The sequence below is a fragment of the Phascolarctos cinereus genome, unplaced genomic scaffold, assembly GCF_003287225.1.
Source record: "Phascolarctos cinereus isolate Bilbo 61053 unplaced genomic scaffold, phaCin_HiC Scaffold_5;HRSCAF=322, whole genome shotgun sequence".
NCBI classification, from domain to species: Eukaryota; Metazoa; Chordata; class Mammalia; order Diprotodontia; family Phascolarctidae; genus Phascolarctos; species Phascolarctos cinereus.
The window spans coordinates 75507117-75529369 of record NW_027555958.1 but is presented as its reverse complement, the minus strand read 5'-3'; the positions used below and the strand labels follow the sequence as shown (position 1 = coordinate 75529369).

General features: G+C 39.8%; 1 protein-coding gene across 2 annotated transcripts in view; it reads left to right on the top strand.

Annotated features, from left to right (window-relative positions):
• Nucleotides 1-1988: 1988 nt before the first annotated feature.
• The window catches only part of TLCD4 (TLC domain containing 4), an 80432-nt gene continuing 60167 nt past the window's right edge, over nt 1989-22253 (top strand). For both annotated transcript variants that reach the window (XM_020999468.2, XM_020999476.2), the window contains exon 1: nt 1989-2171. The gene's annotated coding sequence lies outside the window, so the exon portion shown is untranslated. The remainder of the gene's footprint in view (nt 2172-22253) is intronic.

Genomic DNA, 22253 nt, shown 5'->3' with positions numbered 1-22253 from the left:
TTTTCTTTTTTCTTTTTGCTATATGCCTAAAATGGAAATAGGTTTTGCATGATTTTACATGTATAATTGATATCATTTGCTTGCCTTCTTGGTGGTGAGGGAAGCATGGGAGGGAGGGAGAGAATTTGGAACTCAAAACTTTAAAAGAATGTTAAAAATAAATAATAATTTTTTTTTTAAAGAATGAAATCTTTGAACAAAGATCATTGTGTTTTTCAAGAAATCATATATGATTGTAATATGCTGAGACACAGCTTGTTGGCTTTTAATTCTGTAACATGATTTACAAATCATGCTTATTTATCTCATCTCTGACCAATGAACATGAATTTACTAGGTTCCTAATTTGTGCAAGTCACTGTGTTTGGTGTTGGAGATACAAATATCAGATGACATTGACTCTGCCCTCCAGGAAGTAACATTCACCTTTGGGGGAATGAGAGGTTAACAAATAATGAGTAAGTATGGGTGGTTTGACAAAGAAAAGCCCCAAGTATGCTAGGAAAATCAGAATTGAAGGAAAACTTTTAGCTGCTGGGGGGGGGGTCAGATTAGTGAAGGTTTCAAGAAAGTGGCCGATAAATTTACTTAGACAAATATCTGATTGTCAACTCTGTGTATTTGTATGTGTCCACATGTAAGTCAGCAATGTGAAACCAGAATCTACTTGCCAAGGATGTGAAGTATTTGAACTGACTGTGCTAAAGAAGGGTAAACACTTGTAAATTATGTGATCACCTCACTAGGGCCAGGGGAGAGTAAGAAATGCCTCCTTATAAATCCTTTGCATGGGAATGGGAATCTAGGGAAATATTGGTCACAAACATGTGAAATAGTTACATGTTATATGTATTCTTATAAAGTATTCTTTATTTAACATATGGAATAGAAATCCTCATACATGCTTATACACATATATGTATGGAAGATATATGTACATATAGGCATATGTATATACATGGACATATATCCACAATCTATAATATACAAGTATGTATAGCAATCCATACACATGTGCACACACATATAACATGTTATGCACTGATTGTGTAGACACACATGTGTGTACATAACATATCTATACATATATGTACGCATATGCACAATGCACATTCATACAGTATATGTAAAAATAGGTATAATTAGATGCATATAAATATATGTGCACATATGTATATATGTGTGGATAGTGGATAGAATTCTGGATCTGAAGTTAGGAAGACTCATCTTCCTGAGTTCAAATCTGGTCTCAGACATTTACTTGCTGTGTGACCTTGGGCTTAACCCTGTTTGCCTCAGTTCCTCATCTGTAAAAATGAGGTGGAGAAGGAAATGGCAAACCACTTCAGTATCTTTGCCAAGAAAATCCTAATTGGGGTCAGAAGAGTTGACAGGACTTGAAACCACCGAAAAACAAAAACGTATATGTAGGTAAATATATGGGTGTGTATAAAATACACGTATATATAATATATGCATGCAATATATGCACACATGTGTAGACATGAGTGTGTATATACATATAGGTTTATAGATAATATATGTGTATATATAATGTGTATGTATATGTGTATATATGTGTACTGTGTAAATATGTGTGTATGCACACGTATACATCAACTCTCTCTCCATTTGCCACGCTATGATAATGCACCTTGGGGCATCTCACCTCCCAAACTCGGTGGCAGAGCATCCTCGCCCAGGAACCCTCCAAACCAGTTTTCAGGCCCCCACGTGTCCCGGACTCAGGGCGGTCCTGGGCTCGCCACGTGGCCAGGAGCGTGCCGCCTCTGCCCTTGCCCTTTCTGGGCCGGGCCGGGCGGAGCAGTGGGGGTGCCTTCCCCGCCCCGCTCCACCCCGGCCCGGCCCGGCTGCTGGTCGGACGCACGCGAGGGGGCCCCATTGTGCCGGGCTCCTAGGGGGAGGGGAGCTGTCCGGGGGCTGGCGACCGCCCAGGGGCTCGGGAGCGGCGGCGGCGGGGGCGGGGGCGGGGGCGGCCCCTTTAAGGAGTCGCTCTGCGGTAACCCGAACCCGCAGTCGTGGCGCAGCGGCCACAGCGCTTCGGGCTCCTCCCGGCGGCGGCGGCTCGGATCTCGGCGCCGGCTCGCGGCTCAGGGGAGGCACGGGCCCAGGAGCAGACAGCCCGGCGGAGCGCAAGGACCCTGGCCCAGGTGACGCGGGCGCGGCTCGGCAGAGGGGCAGGGGCAGTGGGGCGAGGGTGGTCACCGCAGGGCACGACCCCGCTGGGCAGGACTCGGGCGCGCCCCGCTGCAGGTGAGTTGCGAGCACTGACGCTCTCAGTCCCCGGCCCGCGCGGCCCTTCCACGCGCGCCGGGGTGCCACGCCGCTCGGAGTCGTCCCTTCGGCACGGTACACAGCCCCGTCGGGCGGGCCACGGGGAGGGAAGCCAAGACTCTCGAGCTCAGTGCGTCGGTGGGCACGGTCGGAGCAGGCGAGATTGGCCAGGGGAAAGTCCAGCGTCTGCAGGCTTCCCTCAGGTGGCCTGTGCGGGGCCGTGGGGGGTGTTTCCCGCTGTCCCTCCCGGGGGCTGCTGAAGGCGAGAGTGAGCTGAGCCCTTGCAAGCTCCCTGTAGTTGATCAGGCGGGCCGTCACTTGCCATGTGCCTTTGTTTACCCAGCTTTGAAGCGGGAAGGGGGTGCAAAAGGATGTCTGCTTCTTCCTGTCTTCAAAGGAGAACTTTTAGTTTAGGATGATGTGGCAATAAATAAGGCAACCTCTGAAAGAGGTATCCTCTTTAAAAAACAAAAACCATGAGTTAAGATAGGCACCCTTGTTTCCTTAATCGATATCCTGGTCTGCTGTTATCTGTTGTGGGTAGGTATAGGGTGATAAGTATCTTTATGAGGTATTTTATGAGAATACCCTCACTTTTTGGATTTGTTATCACAGGTTATGACCGTTCTAAATTCCAGCTTTTTAAAAAAATTTAAAATATAGTGCAGTGAGTTCAGGTGACAAGATGTAAAGAATTAACATTAATGTTGTAAATGAATGTGTAAAGTGGAGACAATCTGCCAACTTTTAGGAACGTTTTATTCCGTCATAGATTGAGCCGGATGGAAATTAATCACTGAATTGTTTCATGGTGAAGTACTACATATATGGGAATACCCTAAATCAGGCAGTCATTTCTATTTATCCAGTTAAGGTAATAAAAGCAGAGAATCTAAGTGCTTTTAAGTGTTTGTCAAATAGAGGAGTTTTCTCTTGAGTTTTTTCCCCTTTCTTTCTCAGTTTTGCAGTTGTGTGTGTGACAATGGATGTAGCAAGGCATATAGACAGGTCCCAAATTATGCATATAAAAATTATTGCTGCTGCCCTGATTGGGACAGGACAGTCACTCTCCTTTACAAAAACCAAGTCTTATAGATACTTTAAAAAAAATTACTCTCATTTACTATATGCCCTTGCTCTTTTCCAGTCCTCTCGTTACCAAGAAATACAGATAAGCAATTCACTCAGTCAACATTTATTGAGCATTCCTACTGCCCTACTACATGCCAGGAACTGTCACTGTGTCATACTGGGAATACCTCAACTCTCCAGTTTTTACTCACAGGCCATAACTCCCTTCTCATAACTCTTTTTCCCATGCCTGTTTAAGTTTATGGAATCTGAGACACCCCCAGGCTAGGTCTCTGCTTCATACTTTGTAGATGTCAGGAGTAGGGGCTGCAGAGGGTGGGTGCATTGGAGGTGGCAAGGGAGAAGAGAAAGAAGTAGCTTCCATAGACTGTCTCTCTACACTTCACTCTTATGTAGCTTTGCCCTTATCTAAACCGTGGAGGAGTCACTGGGGTAGTGAAATAGGGAGATTTTCTGGTCTTTGGGAGGTGAAGGGACCAAAAATACTTTTCTGATATCTGCAACTGAAACAGTAAATGTATTTTCTCATAGAAACATTGTTGCTTATGGTGCTTAGGTTCTATATTACTATAGTACTCTGTGTGTTTGTGTGTGTGTGTGTGTGTGTGTGTGTGTGTGTTTGTATACTTGAGCACACCCACCCACCCACCCACAAACACACACTAGAACAACACCTTTTTTACATTATGAATAGACTTCTTTGGGTTGACCTGAGAATTTAACCATCATTTATATCAGTTGTCTGTATGTAAAAATGCACTTCTCTGTTTGAAACAACTGATTTTGACCTTGAGCAACTATCATTAAAGTTGATGAGAATAGGGACTGGACCTCTGATTTCATCTGTATTGGGAACTCACAGATGAAGAAACTCCCTCTATTGAGGCTGACAACTCATCAAGATCAATTTTCTTAGAACATTGACAGTTTAAGTGACTTGCCCAGGGTCACACAGCTAGTAGGTGTCAAAAGTGAGACTTGTATTCAGGCCAGCTCCCACCTCTTATGCTGTCTCTGAAAACATTGTTTGATGAGTAGACTTAGGATTTATTTACCAATTATTAATCTCTTGGTCTTTGAGATCACTCTGGTAGCTGTTTGAGATTGTAGCAGTGTACTTTCCCTCTGATCAGGATCTCCTTATTACATCTTGTCACCTTCACTAGCTTTGATGTTTATATTGCCTTAATCTTGAGCTGACTTTTTACAAAACCACATAAAACTGCCTTTACCCTCAGTCCTAGCTAATTGAGAGTTGAATAGAAATGGGGCTGGCGTAGGACCTACAACTATCCTGTAACCATTAGAAAAAGAATAGAGTGTTCACTTGTATATTTTCTGCGTTGGGTTAACTCATTATTATTATTTTTTGCATGTCAGTATGAAAGATATTTCATTTGATTTTGTTTTTAAACTTTTGTGGAAGGGAAACCTGAGTCTGTGTTCAGGAAAGTGAATTTAGTAATGTAATCTCAACAAAATTAGTAACAAAAGTTATTCTTGTTGAGGTTCAGGGTGCTGGGACCCCAAAATCACAACACATTGATCCTGTCTGAAAGAATTTGACCCAAGTCTCCTTTCAGCCAAAGACAAGGTTTATTAGAACATCAGTCATATTGGGCAGACTCTTAAGAAGTCTGAATGTTAGTGAGCTATTGGCTAGATTGTAAGAATCTGAGCACCTTAATGGAGACAAGATGGACCTTATAAACAGAAAGACTGTGGGAGAAATCTAGGAGTGGCCAAATAGTCTGGGGGGTAGAGACCCGGTGGACCACATGGCCAAGGGAGAATGGAGCCTAGCTAGGATTAAGGGTGGAAAGTGGATGGGGGCCATAGGGAGATGAGACTATTATGGAGAGCCAGGGTAAATTAAGGGTAACAGAGATTGGGGGTAGCCACAATGAAAGACCAGTTGATGGGATTATATCCTCAGGTGAACGCCAGACATTTGGCCTTGTGGGAAAGTCCTGGGTTTTTCCTTTTTGGGGTCTAGATCCCATCCTCATCAATTCTGATGTGTTTAATTTGTTGTAACAGTGTTGTGTTGTAATTAAGCTTAAATTGCAAACAATTCATGTAAATTGTTGTAATTAGTAATCCTTCTACCACTTGGTCATAGTTTCCTCATCTTTAAAATGAGGGAGTTGGGAAGGTCCCTTCTAATTCTAGATCTTTGGATTTCTCGGAGTCACCTGATGGAAGATGGGGATTGGGTGAAGGAATTGGTTTGAATCTTCTTCTGAAGATCCCTGGATCCTCTTCTTTTCCCAGGGATTTCTTTTTCCTAAGGCATAACATCTAACCAACTGTCCTGTAAGAGTAGCCATGGAGCAAGGTAGTAGAAAAAGGGAAAAAAATGTCATCCCTAAGTGCTTTCTTTTCAGCAAAGGAAAGAGTAAGGGAAGGGAAAATAAGGGAAAGGGAGTTCTCTTTGTAGTTCTTTGATGCTTAATGTACAATCTATATAGCAACTTCCTAACTGCAATACAAGATACAAAATATAACAAAAAACCTTAACCTAACACTGCTTGAAATCTCACCAGTTAAGAGACTGATTTAGATCAATAATTGGAGGGCTAAGCAGTGCCATACTGAAGGAATGGTAGTTTTGAAGTTTGGAGGTGAGAGGGCAGAAGAGAACTATTTTGTTGTAGGGAGTGAGGAAGAAAAGAGTTGGGTCTGATGTTTTAGTAGGATATTTTGCCCAGCCAGTGAGCCAGTATAAAGGCTCAAGTGCTAGAGAAAAGAGGGAACCAGGAGCCAATTACAGCTGTCATCTGACTATTCTCAGGATCTTGTCTTTTTCTTTCGCTGCTTCCCACAATCTTACTATGAGGGGGAGAAGGGGAAATTCAGTTTTCTTAGACCAAGGACAACTTATTTTTTTTCCTCCTCTTTCTTTCCTCATTCCCTCACCAAACTAGTGGTAACTCCTAACCTTACTTGAGAATCCCGCTGTCTCTTCATACTGCTTTTAGCTGGTTCTGTGGTAAAATATCTTGGATGGTGAAACCTGGCAAGAAGGATAAGCCAAGTATTGTCCATCAGTCATCAAGTAAATACCTACTATGTGCCTGGTACTCTGCTAGTCACTAAGGATACTGTAACAAAATGAAAAAAATCTCTTCCCTCCAGGAGCTTTCAGTCTAGCGTGGAAAGACCAGTACTTATCTAGGTATGCGTATACAAAAGAGAAACAAAGTGCACCTGCCCCTGAGGAGCTCAGGAAAGCCCTCAGGTGGAAGGTGGTACTTGAGCTAAACTTCAAAGTTAATTAAGGATTCTGAAAGATGGAGGTGAAGACTGAGTGAATTCTAGGCAAAGGAGACTGAGTGTGCCTATGCAGCTGATAACTGTATGTAAGGAACTGCAAAAAATGTCAGTTTGGCTAGATTGCAATGTGCCTGGAGGGGACTGCTGTCACCCAAGGCTGTAATAGTAGGGTGGAGTCAAGTTGTGAAGGGGTTTTAAATGCCAAATAAGATCACTGTATTTGATTCTGGAGGTGATAGGGAACTACTGAAGAGACACCCATTTATACCCGTTTATTGAGTGATCACTATGTGATCCAGGTACTGTGTTATGTGCTGAGGATACAAAAAAGCGTGGTCAGATTTACACTTTAGGAAAATTAGTTTTTCAGTTGTGAGAAGGATGGATTAGGAGGGAAAGACACGGTAGGGGAACCATTTGGAGACTATTATAATAGTCATTTTTTTGGTTTGCTTTAGGCAGTCGGGGTTAAGTGACTTGCTCAGGGTCACACAGCTAGTAAGTGTCAAGCATTTGGTCTGAGGCTGGATTTGAACTCAGGTTCTCCTCACTTCAGGGCCAGTGCTCTATCTATTGTGCCACCTATTATAATAGTCTTGGCAAGAGGTGGTGAGGGTTTGAGTTTCTTGGTAGCTTTGGAAGTGGCAAGAAGATGATCAATTCAAGAAATGTCCTGAAGGTAGAAATGATAAAATTTAGCAATTGAGTGGACAGGGAGAAGTCAAGGATTACACAGTTGTTATGAACCGGAAGGACTGGAATGATGGTGGTGCCTGTTATAGAAACAGAAGGGTGAGTTTTGGCTGAAATAATGACAGCTAGCATATTGGATTTTAAGATGTTCATGGTATGTTAGAAATGCTGTCTCGTTTGATCCTCATAACAACCCTTTGAGATACCTGCTACTTTATCTCCATTTTACAGATGAGGAAACCGAGGTGGAGAGGTTAAATGATTTGCATAAATTCAAATAGCTTGTATATGTCTGAGGCAAGATTCAAATCAGTCTTCCTGATTTCAACTCTGACACTGTATCTCTTAGTTATAAGGATGATGAAATATGTTTCAGATCTTAAGATTTTGAGATGTTTGTAAGACATCCAGTTGTAAAGGTCCAATGAGAAACTGGGACTCAAGAGGAAGATTAGATCTGTGAGATTCCTCTTAGAGATAACTGAACCCATGAAAACCAGGAAGATCACCAGGAGAGAGAAGACGACCCAGGACAGAGTCTTGAGGTACACCCACAGTTAGAGGACATATTATGAATAATGATCCAGCAAAAGAGACTGACTGGGAGTGGGCAGGCAGGAGAAAAACCAAGAGAGAACATTGTCAAAAAAACCTCTGAGAGAACACTCAGGAGAAAGGTGTGACCAACAATGTCAGATGCTACAGAGAGATCAGAAAGGATGAGGATTGAGGAAAGGCCATCACATTTGGCAATTAAGACATCATGGGTGACTTTGGAAAGATGGTTGTAGTTGTATGATGACACCAGAAACCAGATCGTAGAGGGCTGAGAAGTGAGAAAAGAGGAAGTAGATACAATGAGCATAAACAGCTTTGAGGAGTTTGGCTGAGAAGGGAACAAAGATATAGGGTTATATCTTTCAGGCATGACTAAGGCTAGTGAGGGTTTTTTTTTTGTTGTTGCTTGTTTTTTTTTGTTTTTAGGGTAGGGAAGACTTGGGCATGCCTGTAGTTGTCTGGGAAAGAACCATTAGATAGGGAAACATTGAAGATTAGAGAGGGAGTGAGGTATGATACAGCAATCTGCTGGAGAAGATAGGAGGGAATGGGATCTAGAGTGTAGGTAGAGAGGTTGGTAAGTAGAAGAGCTACCTCTTCATCAGAGACTGGAATGAAGGAGGAAATGGGGGTTTTGAGTTGAAGAGAGATCGTGACTAATGACATCAGCTTTCCTTAGCAAAGCAAGAGGCAAGGTTTTCAACTGTAAGTGAGAGAAGGAGGTGTGAGAACCTTAAGAGAGAAGAGAAGGCATGAGAAAGCCACTGTGGGGAGGGAAATAGGGAGTCCAAATAAAATGATTACCTTGCTGTAGTGAGGATCCAGTTGATATTAGGTAACATTAATGTATAATAAATGCTGTTCAGCACCATTTGTGTGACTTTCCAGCTCTATTTAGTAGCAATAGAAAAAAAGGAAGCAAATAGTGACAATAATCCAGGATTTGGGTTTGATAATGCTTGAAAGGCAATGGAACTAGGACCTAAGGACTAAAAGACTAAAGAGTAGAGGTTAGTATGTAATGGATAATATTCGTATACTATATCACCAATTAGAAAATATAGATGAGTTTTACTTGCTGCTTAACACCCTATACGTCTTTGGGTAGGGCCTGTGAGCATTACCTGTGGACAAAGAAAAAAGACCAACTTTTGGAACTAAGGATGAAGATAAATGGGGTATCTCGGAGAAAGAGATTTTTAGATCAAATAGGAATTTAGAGACAAATAACCCTTGTAATAGAGATGTTGGTTCATCTCTATTTAGTTAAGTTATAAGAGCCTACCTTAAGTACCTGGCAGAGAATAACTAGAGACTGTATTGAGAAAATGCGGATTTTTTAATAACTATCAGAGATTAGAAGTGATTGCCTTCAGAAAATTGTAAAGCTCCTTTAATGACTCCATAATTCTCCTGGAAACTAAGGCCCATATTTTTAATACCAGCATCTTACTAGTGTTTTTAAATGACTTCAAGATCTGGATCATAACAGTCTCCAAAGAATTGAAAATTAGCAATATGCTGAATGAAGCCCATGGAGAGTTACATGGATGTGAACAGGCTATAACATATAACCAGTAAGGAACTTTGAAGAACAGAAGTAAAAGATGCCATCGGGTAAATGTATGTAGAAGGAAAAGAGGTGCTGGTCACGTGGCAAGGATGAGGGATGGCAAATGGCTAGCCTGAGTGCTCCACTGGCATCCTTGAGATATGCTACAAAATAAGAGCCATTTAGCATTTTAGGTAGACCTCCTGTGGCAACATTTGGGAAGCCTGATTGGAAATTGCTCAGAATGACAGGAATGGTTGGGTTTCCATCTCTGACACTGGAGGGAATATCATCATCAGTGGTATCACTGAGCCATTTGAGACTCTTCTGACTTGTCTATATTAAACAGTTGTAGATACTGTTATGGATTTTGTGTTTGGCCACAGTTGAATTTAAATCTATTTGGATAACTTTATCAGCTGTATATCTGTAGAAAAATCTTTGAACATACCATTCTCTGCAGTCTTCTTGGCTTTTAAATGCAGATGCATTTTCCTGTGTAATGGAAACACACTGCTCTTTCAACCTCTTCAGCCCACTTCCCTTACTCTTCGGTCAGCCCTTCTTGTTTTCTAAATCTGGGGTCTATGAACTTTTAAAAATATTTTGATAACTGCATTTCAATATTATTGGTTTCCTTTGTATGCTATTTATTTTATGTATTTAGAAACATTCTGAGAAGGGGTTCATTGATTTCACTAAATGGGTCCAGGACACAAAAAAGGTTAAGAACCTACTTATTCTAGGTGGATTCTTGGTCTCCTATATTTTCACTGGTCTCTTGTCCTCAAACATATTCCTAAATCAGTTTCTTCAGTTTGCCTGACTCACTTGGTCGCTGGTCAGTGGTCTCTTCATGTTTTGCATTAAATGCATATCTATTATCTCAGGTTGCCTGATAATAGTAGCTCAAGAACTGTAACAGAAGTGTTGATTCAGGTGAGGATATGATAGCTGTTTTTAAAGGGCTTGAGGGCTGCTGGGTTCCAGAGAGCACAATTAAGATAACTGGGTAGAAGTTGAAAAAAAAAGGTAGTTTGAGGATTGATGTAAGCAAAAACCTTGCTAGCAATGAGAGGTATCTGAAAGTAGACCAGGCAGCCCCCTTGCTGGAGGTCCATAAATGTACAAGTCTAGGTCATCATTTGTCAGAAATGTTGTGGCCAGTATTCCTGCTAAGGTAATTGTTAGATTCAAGGGTTGCTGTCCTTTCAGTTCTCAGCTTACTTGACATTGGTCATGGGCATCAGCCCAAGGGGGGAGGGGGAAAAACTAGACAGCAGCTATCGCTGACAAGGGAACAAAAGCTTTGAATCTTACTTGTACTCTCTGTTCTCCTAAGTGCTTTCCCCTGCCAAATTATCTTGTAGTTTATGTAAATTGTATGTACATACTGTCCCTCAATAGAATGTAAGCTCCTCGAGGGCAAGGACTGTTTCACTTTTGTTTTTGGATTCTTAGCATCTGATATAATGGGTAGAACATAGTAGGTGCTTAATAAATGCTTTATGACTTGAGTGGTATAGGAGATCATAGATTTAAAGTGGGTTGGCTCATCCAGGAAAGAACACTGGAGTTGAGATCTGAGGACCTGGGTTCAAATTCTGTGATTTAACAGTCTGCTTGATCTTGTGCAAGTCACTCACTTTGAGCCTCAGTTATAAAATGAGGTGTTTTCTCATATCCCTTCCAGCTTTATATCTATGATCCTCTGAACCCCCTCTGTGGTCCTGTAACTAAAAAAATCCAGTCTCTTCATAGCCACTGTCACATAAATTAGGAAAATGAATGACCAGACCATATGTCTGGAAGTGTGGACTAAGTAGCATCTTCACTGCCAGATTTTCTAGATGGTTATAGTGAAGGTCAGAAATGTGCTTTTACCTAGGTCTTCTACCATGTCTTGTAGGCTTTCTGGGCTGCCTTTCAGATAGAAGCAAGGAAGTTCTTAGGCAGAAGGAAATTATTTCTTTCCCTCTGCATCAGCATTTTGTTCTATAAAGTAAAATAGTGACAGGATCTAAAAACAAACAAACAAACAAACAAAAAATTGGAGATCATGGAAATAAACCTGTGACCCTGAGAATGCTATAGTCACTAAACTCAAGTAAACTGATCTCTGTGGAGACAGGTACCCATGTTTCCAGGACAGTATAGAATGTCAGCATAGAGAACAGAGTATATAAATTTCTGGGAAAATGTAGGTCAGCATTCTTGAGTCAAATACCTTTAATTGCAGCCTCGAGGAAGTAATTGAAAGCAGTGTGTTAAAGCTGGATCCTGAGCTGATCGGGTCCTGGTTAATCCTCTAGACCATCTACATGGCTCTTGAAGAGCCAGAGCACATGAAAGCATCACTAGGGTGGGTTCATTGGCTAGAGATTGGGACCAGGCCATGGACTCAGGATACCTTATGTAGCCACTGTTCCTTCATTCTTCTCTCATGTTTCTTTTGGATTCAGTTATAGGACAGTTTAGTCCTGGGAGAGTAGAACTTTCTGGGAAAGGAACCTACTGATCTTTTGTCTCTCTGTGGATTGTAGGAGTAAGAAATATGATAGGATGAGTTAGACCATATCGGGAAATTGTGACAAAACCTGTACCAAAACGTTTCTGATTAGTAGCTGCTTGTGGTTATCTTTTGACATGTTTCTTATTCACCTAGACATTGGTTACAAATGGAATCAACTCAGAAACTCACATTCAGAAAAATCAAATAAACTCAGAAAATCAGAAAGGTGGTTGGTTCTTATTGGGATCTATTGCTGTAGCTCAGAGGAACATTGCCAAAGAATTAAATAGCTTAGTCAGCACTGTAAGCAGTAGGCCCTTTGATTTGGCACATTTGAGAGAAGTCTTTGTGGCTTAAGTGGAGACACCCTGGGAGCACAGGGGAAGCAAGTACAATAAAGAAAGGGTCTACATCAGCACAACACCTTCTTCTCCCTCCCCCCAACTGATGCCATAGCTGACATTTCCAAATCAGACAGGCAAGGGTAATAAGGAAAAGAGACTAGGGCAACACAACTCTTCCTTCTACCCCACCCCTTCCCAAGAGACTTGGACCAAACCACATAAAACAAGATTGAGAAAGGCAGCTGTACAACCAAGGATATCATTAGGAAGCGTTGGTCATAATAATTTCAGGCCATGGCAAAAGGAGGAAATCCTTTATTGTGCTGAGAGACTGCCAGGTCTTGGTACACCATTATCTCAAGCTCTCACTGAAATTCATGGGCACATCCTTGCTGTATGTATTAGGACAGTTCAGGTTTTTTATGAGGAAAAGTGGAATCCTGTTTGGTGAGTCTTACTGGTTTCCCATCTCAGAGGTCAAAGGCAGAGTTGTGCCAATGAGCAAGGAGACTTCTAGGATGAAGGTTCCAGGTAGGGAAGATTTTAGATGGGGTGGGGTTCTAGAAAAGGGGAAGAAGTTATGGGATACTAGTCAGGAGAAAGAGGTGGGGTTAGAACATAAATAGCTTTTTGGATAGATAAATACTAAGTATAAAAAAAACCTGTTTTTTCTCTGACAATCACTGTGGTAATGATGACAGTTTTAGTAGCAGTTCAGCTGGTATGCTGTCCTGTGATGGGACTGGTAGGGCAAGTGGTTGAAAAGGTAAATGAATGGCTGATGTGGGAGGCAGCCCCTTCCAGTTTAATTCAAGACATACTTATTAAGCAGCTACTATATGCAGAGCTCTTTGTTAGCTACTGGGGTATGCAAATATGAATAAAATATATTCCCTGCCTTCATGAAACTTACAGTCTAATAGAACACACACATACACAAATGATCACTGTGCAGAAAGGAACAGGATAAAATGAATTATTGGTATAAACAAAGTGGTATATGAAGAACAAGGAGAAAGGTTTTCATGTTGGGAGGGAGAGGGAGGGTCATAGTTTAGGCAGGATCCATGAAAGTGGTATCATTTGAATTGGTTCTTAAAAGTGTTTTAATAGGTAAAGATGGTTAGAGTTTTTAAAGCATGAGAGACTTGAGCAAGAGAATACAGGGTGTGTAGGTTGGCATGAAATAGTAGAGGGAATAGTACAAAATCAGTTCGGAAAGGTAGGATAATCCTAGACTGTGAAGGGCCTTGGATTCTAGACTAAGGAATTTAAACTCTATTCAATACTCAGGGATTTATTGAGGATTTTAGACGTGATATGATCAGCTCTGTGCATGAGGAAGATTTACTGGGAAGCATGGTGAAATATGGGTTGAAATAAGGGGAGAGTGCATGCAAGGGAAGCATTCTAGGAAGAATGTAGGTGGGAGGTAATATTGTTAGAGTGGCAGTGGAATGAAGGAAGAGGTGGCAATGACTTGAGAGAGGGGGTAAAATCAAGAGGATTTGGCAACTAATTTGATATGGGAGCAAAAGGCTAGGGAATAATCCAAGGCTACTAACCTTGCCTTGTGTGATTGTGGAGGGGTAAAGAGAGAAGGCTTAAAAACTCAGGAAGAGAGCTTTGGAGGAGGAGGAAATATTACCAGGCTGACGCCAAATGAAAAATTAATGGAATCCTAGTCTGTTTTGAAAAGAATATGTCATAGATTTTTACCAACTAGATGGAATGTGTTTTTTTTTCCCTTCTCAAACTTGTCTACTTTTGAGATGTACAGCTGTGGTACCCCCCCTAAAACAACACTGATATTTCTGTTCAGCTTGCTGAGTGGAACTCTAGTGGAGGGAGGTTCATAACCACCTCCCTGAGGGAGGAATAATGATCTTTTTACCTTTAATTCTGAATGATTGAGAAATAAAGAGGAACATAAGTGACCTAATAGCTAAATAAAAATTGGAGAAGTCATTGGATTCATCAGGACCTTGACAATGGGGTAATTGATAGACAGTTACAGTCTTGGGACATAATAATAATGTATGTTAGATTGGTGGTATGTTCTTTTTCATTTTTTAAAAATTTGGATGAGGGAACACTGAATATAGGGCAAGGTGAATTTAGTGTTGTAACCACTTATTTATAAAAATGAAAGTTAAGACATTTAATGATGTGTACAGTAATGGTGCTACATTGTACTTCAGTGCTACTAAAGTGTCCTTGTGTAGGGGTTGGAGAAGGATTACTCCATCATGTCAGATCAAAACCCTTTTGCAACTTAGTAAATGACTTCAAGAGTTGCTGTGCCAAAAAAAATTCATCACCAGCCAACTAGCCTGGTGGCGATCCTCTCCAGCTAAGCTGATCCTCAGACAACAGACATGTTCAATCTGTTCTTGGATTCTTCTTTAAAACAGTTCCAGCATGGTAGTATTTTTAAAAATTAAATCTTATTTTATTTTTAGTTCTGAATTATCTTCCTCCACCTTTCCTCTTCTCCACCCATTGAGAAGACAAGAGAAACAAATCCCTGCATTAACCTTGGCCCCAAAAAAGAGACAAAGAGAAGAAAGTGTGCTTTAGTTTGCACTCTGAGTTCACGAGTTTTCTGTCTGGAAGTGGATAGCATGTTTTTTCGTGAGTCCTTTGGAGATGTGATTGGTCATTGTGTTGATCAGCATTACTAATTCTTTCAAAGTTGATTATCTTTATAAGTATTGTTGTTACTATGTGAATTGTTCTTTTTGTTCTGCTCACTTCACTTTGCATCAGCTTTGCAACAAGTCTTCCCAGATTTTTCTAAAACCGCCCCCTTTATCATTTCTTCCATCACATTCATAGACCTTAATTTGTTCAGCCATTTCCCAAATGACTGGGCATCTCCTCAGTTTCCAATTCCAATTTTTTGCTGCCGTTGGACATAATTCCATTTTCTCTTTCCCTATAAACCATCTCACCTGCTAACTTCCCTATTACTGTTGAGAGCAACTCCATTCTTTCAGTTCCTCAGGCTTCCAACCTAGATGTCATCATCAATTTTTCATTCTCTCTTTTCCCCCATATCCAATCTGTTGCCAAAGCCTGCTGATTTGACCTTTGCAATATCTCTCATGTGTACCACTTTGTCTCCACTGACCTTGCCACAACCCTGGTGCAGGCCCTCATTACCTCATACTTAGACTATTGAAGTAATCTGCTGGTTGGTTTGACTTCCTCAAGGCTCTGTCCTCTTTAATCTGTCCTCCATTCATCTGCCAAAGTGATTTTCCTGAAGTTCAAGTCCAACCACGTCACTTCCCTACTCAATAAATTTCAGTGGCATTCTATTGCCTCTAGGATCAAACACAAAATTCTCGATTTCATTTTCAAATCCCTTCATAACATAGCTACCTCCCATCATTTCCGATCTTCTTAAACCTTACTCCCCACCACCATACTCTTTGATCTAGTGAAGACATTCTACCTCTTCAATTCTGATAATTTTTTTCTGTCTGTCTCCCATATTCTCTTTCTTCATCCCTGTCTTCTGACTTCCCTGACTTCATTCAAGTTCCAACTAAAATCTCCTATTCTAGAGGAAGCCTTTCAAAATCCTTCTGAATTCTAGTGCCTTCCTTCTTTTAATTATTTCCTATTTATCCTGTATATAGCTTGTTTGTGCATATTTCTTTGCTTGTTCCCCTCCCCCATTAGACTGTGAGCTCCTTGAGGGCAGGGACTGTTTGGGGTTTTTTTGGGAGGGGAGAGATACTGTTTGTATCTCTAGTACTTAGCACAGTGCCTGGTTCATAGTAGGCTCTTAATAAGTGTGTATTTATTGACAATTCTAATCTTTCTAACCTTGCTGAAGTAGAGATATTGTTTACTTTAGGCCACTGGAATTGTAGATATGATTAACATCTATGGGTTATGTATTGTCCACACCCACTGGGTATATAAAACAGAGAGCAGAAAAAAAGACTGTCCTAAGATAAGAACTCACTTTGGAGTTGTCTCTCCTCTTGACTGGTTATCTCTAACTCTGACCTTTTGGACTCTAGACTGTCCCTGTGCCACCTGTCCAATCTTTTATGCCTAAGTTGACTTCTTACTTTGACTTGTTCAGTGGTATTTTTGTGATTCTCCCAGTTGCATTTTCTTCAGAGTTCTGCCTCCTACCTCCCTTACTTATGGTACCTTCAGTCTACTTGTCAAGGAGCAGGACAAATAGAAACACCCTATTGTTAGGATACCTGGAAACAATGGTAGAATTGGTGGAGTTGTAGGTCTGTACATGAGACATGAGACATCTCATTAATGAAACTTCAGTCCCTAAAGCCTTAGGAATATATGGTGACATGTTCACCGTGAAGCTGGAGAAGATGGGGAGCCAGACTTCTAAGAAGGAGGATAAGAAAGTAGCACTGAAAATGGCAGGGAAGGAGGGGTCTTGAAATTCAGAGGCTTGGCTTGTTGGCTGAGAATCCTAGAAGGTAGAAAGGTGAAGAGCCCAGCATGAGAGCAAGCCAACTGAGAGTCCTTTTGCCTGTAGGAATTTAAGCATTTTTACTTTCATTGACTTAATGGGAACTTCCCCACTCTCAGGTCCAGGCTTTCTCAGGATTCATGGGTAGTTGATCTCATAGGGATTGCTAATGTGCTCAGAGATGAAGAGGATGCCTTGGTTAGTTTAGTTTGATCCAGTCTTCTGAAACTGATATCCATGGCTTAAACATTTCCAGAAATTTTCAAACCAAAGAACACTTTGTGTATATGTAAAAAAGTTAAATGATGCAGTTTTAAAATTCTGGATCTGTGATGTTGGTATAGGAAATTCTTTCCACCGATGTAGATCAATACCTTGTCTCTAATTTATAGTTTTAGGGAATTGCCTGGGGCACTAAAAGATTAAGTGACTTGTCCATGGTACTACTGTTAGTATATGTGTAAGACTTCCTGTTTTCAAGATTGATGTCTCTAGCTAGCATATGATTTTTTAAATCTTTTTTTTAAATCTTTAAAAAAAAACTCAAATCCTTTTAGAAGCAAAAAATTAATGAGTTATGAACCTAAGAATGTGTTATGTTTAATATGATCTGGATGGAAAATCAAGGAGCATGGACCCAGTCTGTCACATGAGGTCATTTTGCCCTAGTTAAGTCCAGAAAGACTGTTTACCAGAAGATTGACTCAGGGTGATTAATTGGCCATAGAAGCTTATGAAAAGCAGCTACAAAGGCCTATGGAGGTCCTAAACATAATTGGTGGAGGGAATGCCTATGTATTATATATTAGTTTGCCCATAAAATTGGTTACATTGGGTTCTTAAACTTAAAACTATAGTTTATGCAGGTAATTTATTCATATGACATCATTAATTATTCCGATAATAGTTAAGAGTTTTGAAATGTGTAAGTTCCTTGAGGAGGGCAAGGCCTATTTATACTTTTTATTTGTGTTCTTGCTCTCGGCAAAGTACGCAGCACATGTATTTGCCTAGTAAATGCTTGTTGAAGCAACCATCAATACAAGATCATTTTTCTTAGAGCTGGAAGGGACCTTGGAGCTCAACTAGTCCAACCTCCTCTTTTAATGGATGGGGAAACTGAGACCCAGAGAAATTAAGTGACTTGTACAAGGTTACTAATAAATAACTCAATAAGTCATAGAGCTAAGATTCAAATCTCAGGCAGGTCTTGACTCCAGATGCAGAGTTTGTCTGCTTACAAATTAAAATAAAACAGAAAAAGTTATGTTTTTAGGACTACAGAAGACAGTTATTTTCTGAACATATACACATGTTCAATTTTGCTTTCTGACATTCCCCCCAACTTGGGAGGCTTTATTTATTTATTTTTTTACCTTTATGGATTTGTGAAAAGTGGTGTTTTGACCAGCTTGGGGCAAACATCTCTATCTATTAATTTTTTGATCTTCGATTAGGAACATGAAACAGATCATTTTTTTTTCATGTAGTATAGAAAATGAAGGAATCCTAATCTGGTAATTAACGAGAGCAGTGAGAGGTTGTACAAAGACTTTGTCATTCCATGATACAGGAAGGATAGATGGAGCAGAATCCCAGCCTACTTTCCTCAGCCAAACGTCTGAATGTATTCTAGATTCTGTAATTCTCTAACATTTGAATGTATTCTCCAAATCAGGTCATAATCATTCTTTGTTTTGTAATTTAGTCAGATGCAGTAGCTATGATGTTATCACTTGTATTTCTGACACAGAATCTTAGACTAATATGAACTGATGAAATTGCCGCCATTTCTTAATAGTCTTTCATTTTCCTTTTCATTTTAATAAACATGAAGTATTTACTGTCCGTAAGGCCTTGTATGTGCTGGGAGTTGGGGATGATACAAAGACAAATGAGAAGTACTGATCATAAGGAGCTTGTTTTATTTTAGATCCTTTTTTTTTTGTCATTTGAGTCTCAGATAGCTGAAGATACTCTTAAACCATTAGAACTTTTCTCATTTCAGATTTGATGTGGTGATTTCTGAAGAATTTGGCTTTATGTGCTTAAGGGATTTCTTCAGTTGAACCCAGAAAACATCCTTAAATACTGTGTTCCTTTTACTTTAGGTTTCTCACCTATTGCTGTTTACTGAAGGGCTTTATTTTCTCATAAACCCAAAGTTAATTGAAACAGGCATTTCCTACTCCACTGACTTTTACTAGATAATTTCATTGTCAGTCTTTGATTTTTCTTTTTTGAAATTTAATTGATTTGATTTAATTTAAATTAATTCTTATTCCACATAGCTAAAATATGAATGGCCTTTATTTATTTTATAACTTAGCTTTTCAGTCAGTCTTCTGGAGAGGGTCCAACTCGTTAAGTCATTAAGAAATGAAATTTAGTCCATACATTCTATTTTTCCCATTGATTTTTAAAAATGTTGTTCTTAACATCACATAGTATCCTAACCTTGGATTGCTCCACTGATCTCTTTCTTTAGCGCTTATTCATATGCTGCTGAATAATGCTGGAGAAGATCATGAAGCCATGATGGTTCTACCACAGATTTATGTTACATAGTCTCAACTGGGTGCTCACTACAGCAAAGCAATTCTTCAATATCATACTTGTCCTCACGACTCTTCCAAATACCTTTGTCTCCTCCATCTCAAATAATTCTCATTTGATTTGACCTTCCTTACTAGTTATCTAGTTTACATGCCCTTCTCTTTTCTTAACATAGTCACCACCTGGTGTAGGCCATCATCCTCTCATCCCTAGACTATTGCAAAAGCTGCTGGTGGATCTCTCTGTCTAGTCTATTCGCCACCCTGCTCAGTCACTAAACTGTTCTTCTGAAAGTGCAAATCTGACCATGTTCCCTTCCACTTTTCCCTTCTCAGTAAACTTCAGAGGTTCCCTATTACCATCAGGATCAAATATAAACTCCTCTGTTTGGTATTTAATACTGTTCACAACTAGCATTTCCTATCTTTCTAGATTTCTTGCAGTTTATAGCCCATCGATAAACTCCATGGTCCAACTATAGTGGCCCTAATTATTGTTGCTTACATATGACATTCTGTCACCTTCATCTATGCCTGTCTCCCATCCGTGGAGTGCCAACCTTCTTCCCCTTTGCTTCATAGAATCTCTAGTTCCCTTTAAGATTCAGCTCAAGCACCACTTAATACAGAACACTTTTCCCAGTCCCTTCTACCCTCACCCCCAAATGACCTGATCCTGGGATTACTTTGCATTTACACCATGTATATTTTGTACGTTCATAGTTATTTGCACATTGTTTCCCCTGTTGACATGTGATCTCTCTGAGGTCAGAAGCAGTATTTGTGCCCTTGTATCTATAGTGCTCAGCACAATGGCTGGCAAATAGTAACCACTTAACAAAAGCTTGTTGGTTGACATTCATTTCTAAATATACCATTCCCTTCACCCCTACCCATCAAACCTTCTTCTGTAAGAAAGATTTGTAAAAAGGAAAAAAAATGCTTGACAAAACCAACCAACATGTGGACCTCAGCTAACATGGATTCCACATCCATGAATGAATGAACAGAGGGAGGGTGGAACATTTTCTAAAATCTTTTACACACATTTTACAAGGCATAATTACGCAATGAAATTTTTATTTAAAAAAATCAACAGAACATTTTACTTCCAATCAAATTATATATTGCTCATTTTTCTCTGGTTATATTTTACTACATGAATATTTAGAGTTGATGAAGTCATAGGCATGGATTTATTATGAACTGTAGGCTTAAGTTATTCATAAATCAATTGACTAGAAAGCTATTAATTATTTTTTGTGGGGAATATCTTAAAGAAAAACACATAGAGTATATATCACAGGATTTTAAAAATGTATTGATAACTCGTCTTAACATATCACAGACACTTCCAGCATTCTTCCAATTAAATACCCTTTATAGTATAGGTTCTCCAAAAAGAATTATGACCGATAAAATATACAACCCTTACACTCTGGTAGTTTTCTGTTTTACAGTAGAAAGGACAGATGTATTCTTTATATGTTACTACCAATGATGTCCAATGTTTAAGTTTTGTTACTTATTATATTTATGCCAACATTTTCAGTAATTTTAACCAATTTTTAGCATAGATTAAAGCATATATATGTAGCAATATTTGATGTATTGATTTATTGTAAATTTTTGACAAAAAAATACTTTAAACTCCTTATCTTTGGTGGGACTTAATATAAACCTACTAGGGTATGTCTTCTGTTCTGTTTCAAAGCTTCTATAAAAAACTAGTTGAGGTGTTCTCACAAAATTTATTTTCTTTCCCCCATATATTTCTTTATCCATTTGTTATCTCCTCAGTATTATAAAGCTTCGTCAATTCTGACTTGCTCGGATGTCATTTTTCCATTTTTGTTTTGACACTAAGGTTTGCTTATGGAGTTTGTTCTTGGGAAGTAGCATGATGTTTATTAGTCTGTTTTCATTGATTTGACAGTGGCTTTCCTGAAGTCCATATAGAAGCTTCTTACTTTTTTCTGGATTTCTAGGCATCATTTTTTACATACAATTGAAAGAAATGAGAGGGTATTTTTTGGTATAGTTACTTATGATATTTGTTTACTTGAAGATGACCTTTGCTTCTGGGCTGAAAATGATGGAAAGCAGCATTTCTTGCATGTTTTCCATTATAGGCTAGTTAACATATAGAAGGTATCCTCCATGTATGTAGAAAACACTGTCCAAGAATCTCTTTGGTGATCTACGTAGTGTTTGGAAATGCATACTTCATCTGACAATATCTTCAAATCATAAGTTTCCTCTCTGAATAACTTCTAGTGTAGGTATATTTCTATTCTAAGTTGACTTTATCTTTTTGCTGAGAGGGATTGAGTTAAGGATTTGGAAAAGAAATTCAGCAGAGTGGCTTGCTTGCAATAAACTAGCATAGGGCTTGATATATAGTTCTTTGACTCCTAGTAGATTGAGAGATGTTGAAGATTTGAGAGAGGGGAATGATTGTGGGGGGGAACTTCCTGGAGAAGGTGGGTGGGTTTGGAATCAAGGGCAAATGCAAAGGGAGTTGGCATTGGCAAAGAGACTAGAAGAAAGGAAGAGAAAGGAGGGTTGATGTAAGGGTTTTGGGATATAGGGTGACTTGAAGACAAATGGCTTTAACTTTCTCAGTAAAGTGAGTCGATATCCTAAACTGAGAGAGTGAGGGAAAAGGAGGAGATGGAGATTTGAGAAAAAAAGATTTGGCACAGTTTCTGTGACCGAGTGAAATGGAATCAATTAGGAAGGAGTAGGAACATTGCCTTGTTAAAGTGAGGACCTGGTTGAAGCTGTATAACATGTGTTTATAGTTTACCCATTTAGCAAGATTTTGTGACTTCTTCCTCATCTATTCAGCAGCAGGACAGGTTTGGAGAAAGCGCTTGATGTGAGTGATTGAGGACTATGGTTGGGCAGCAGC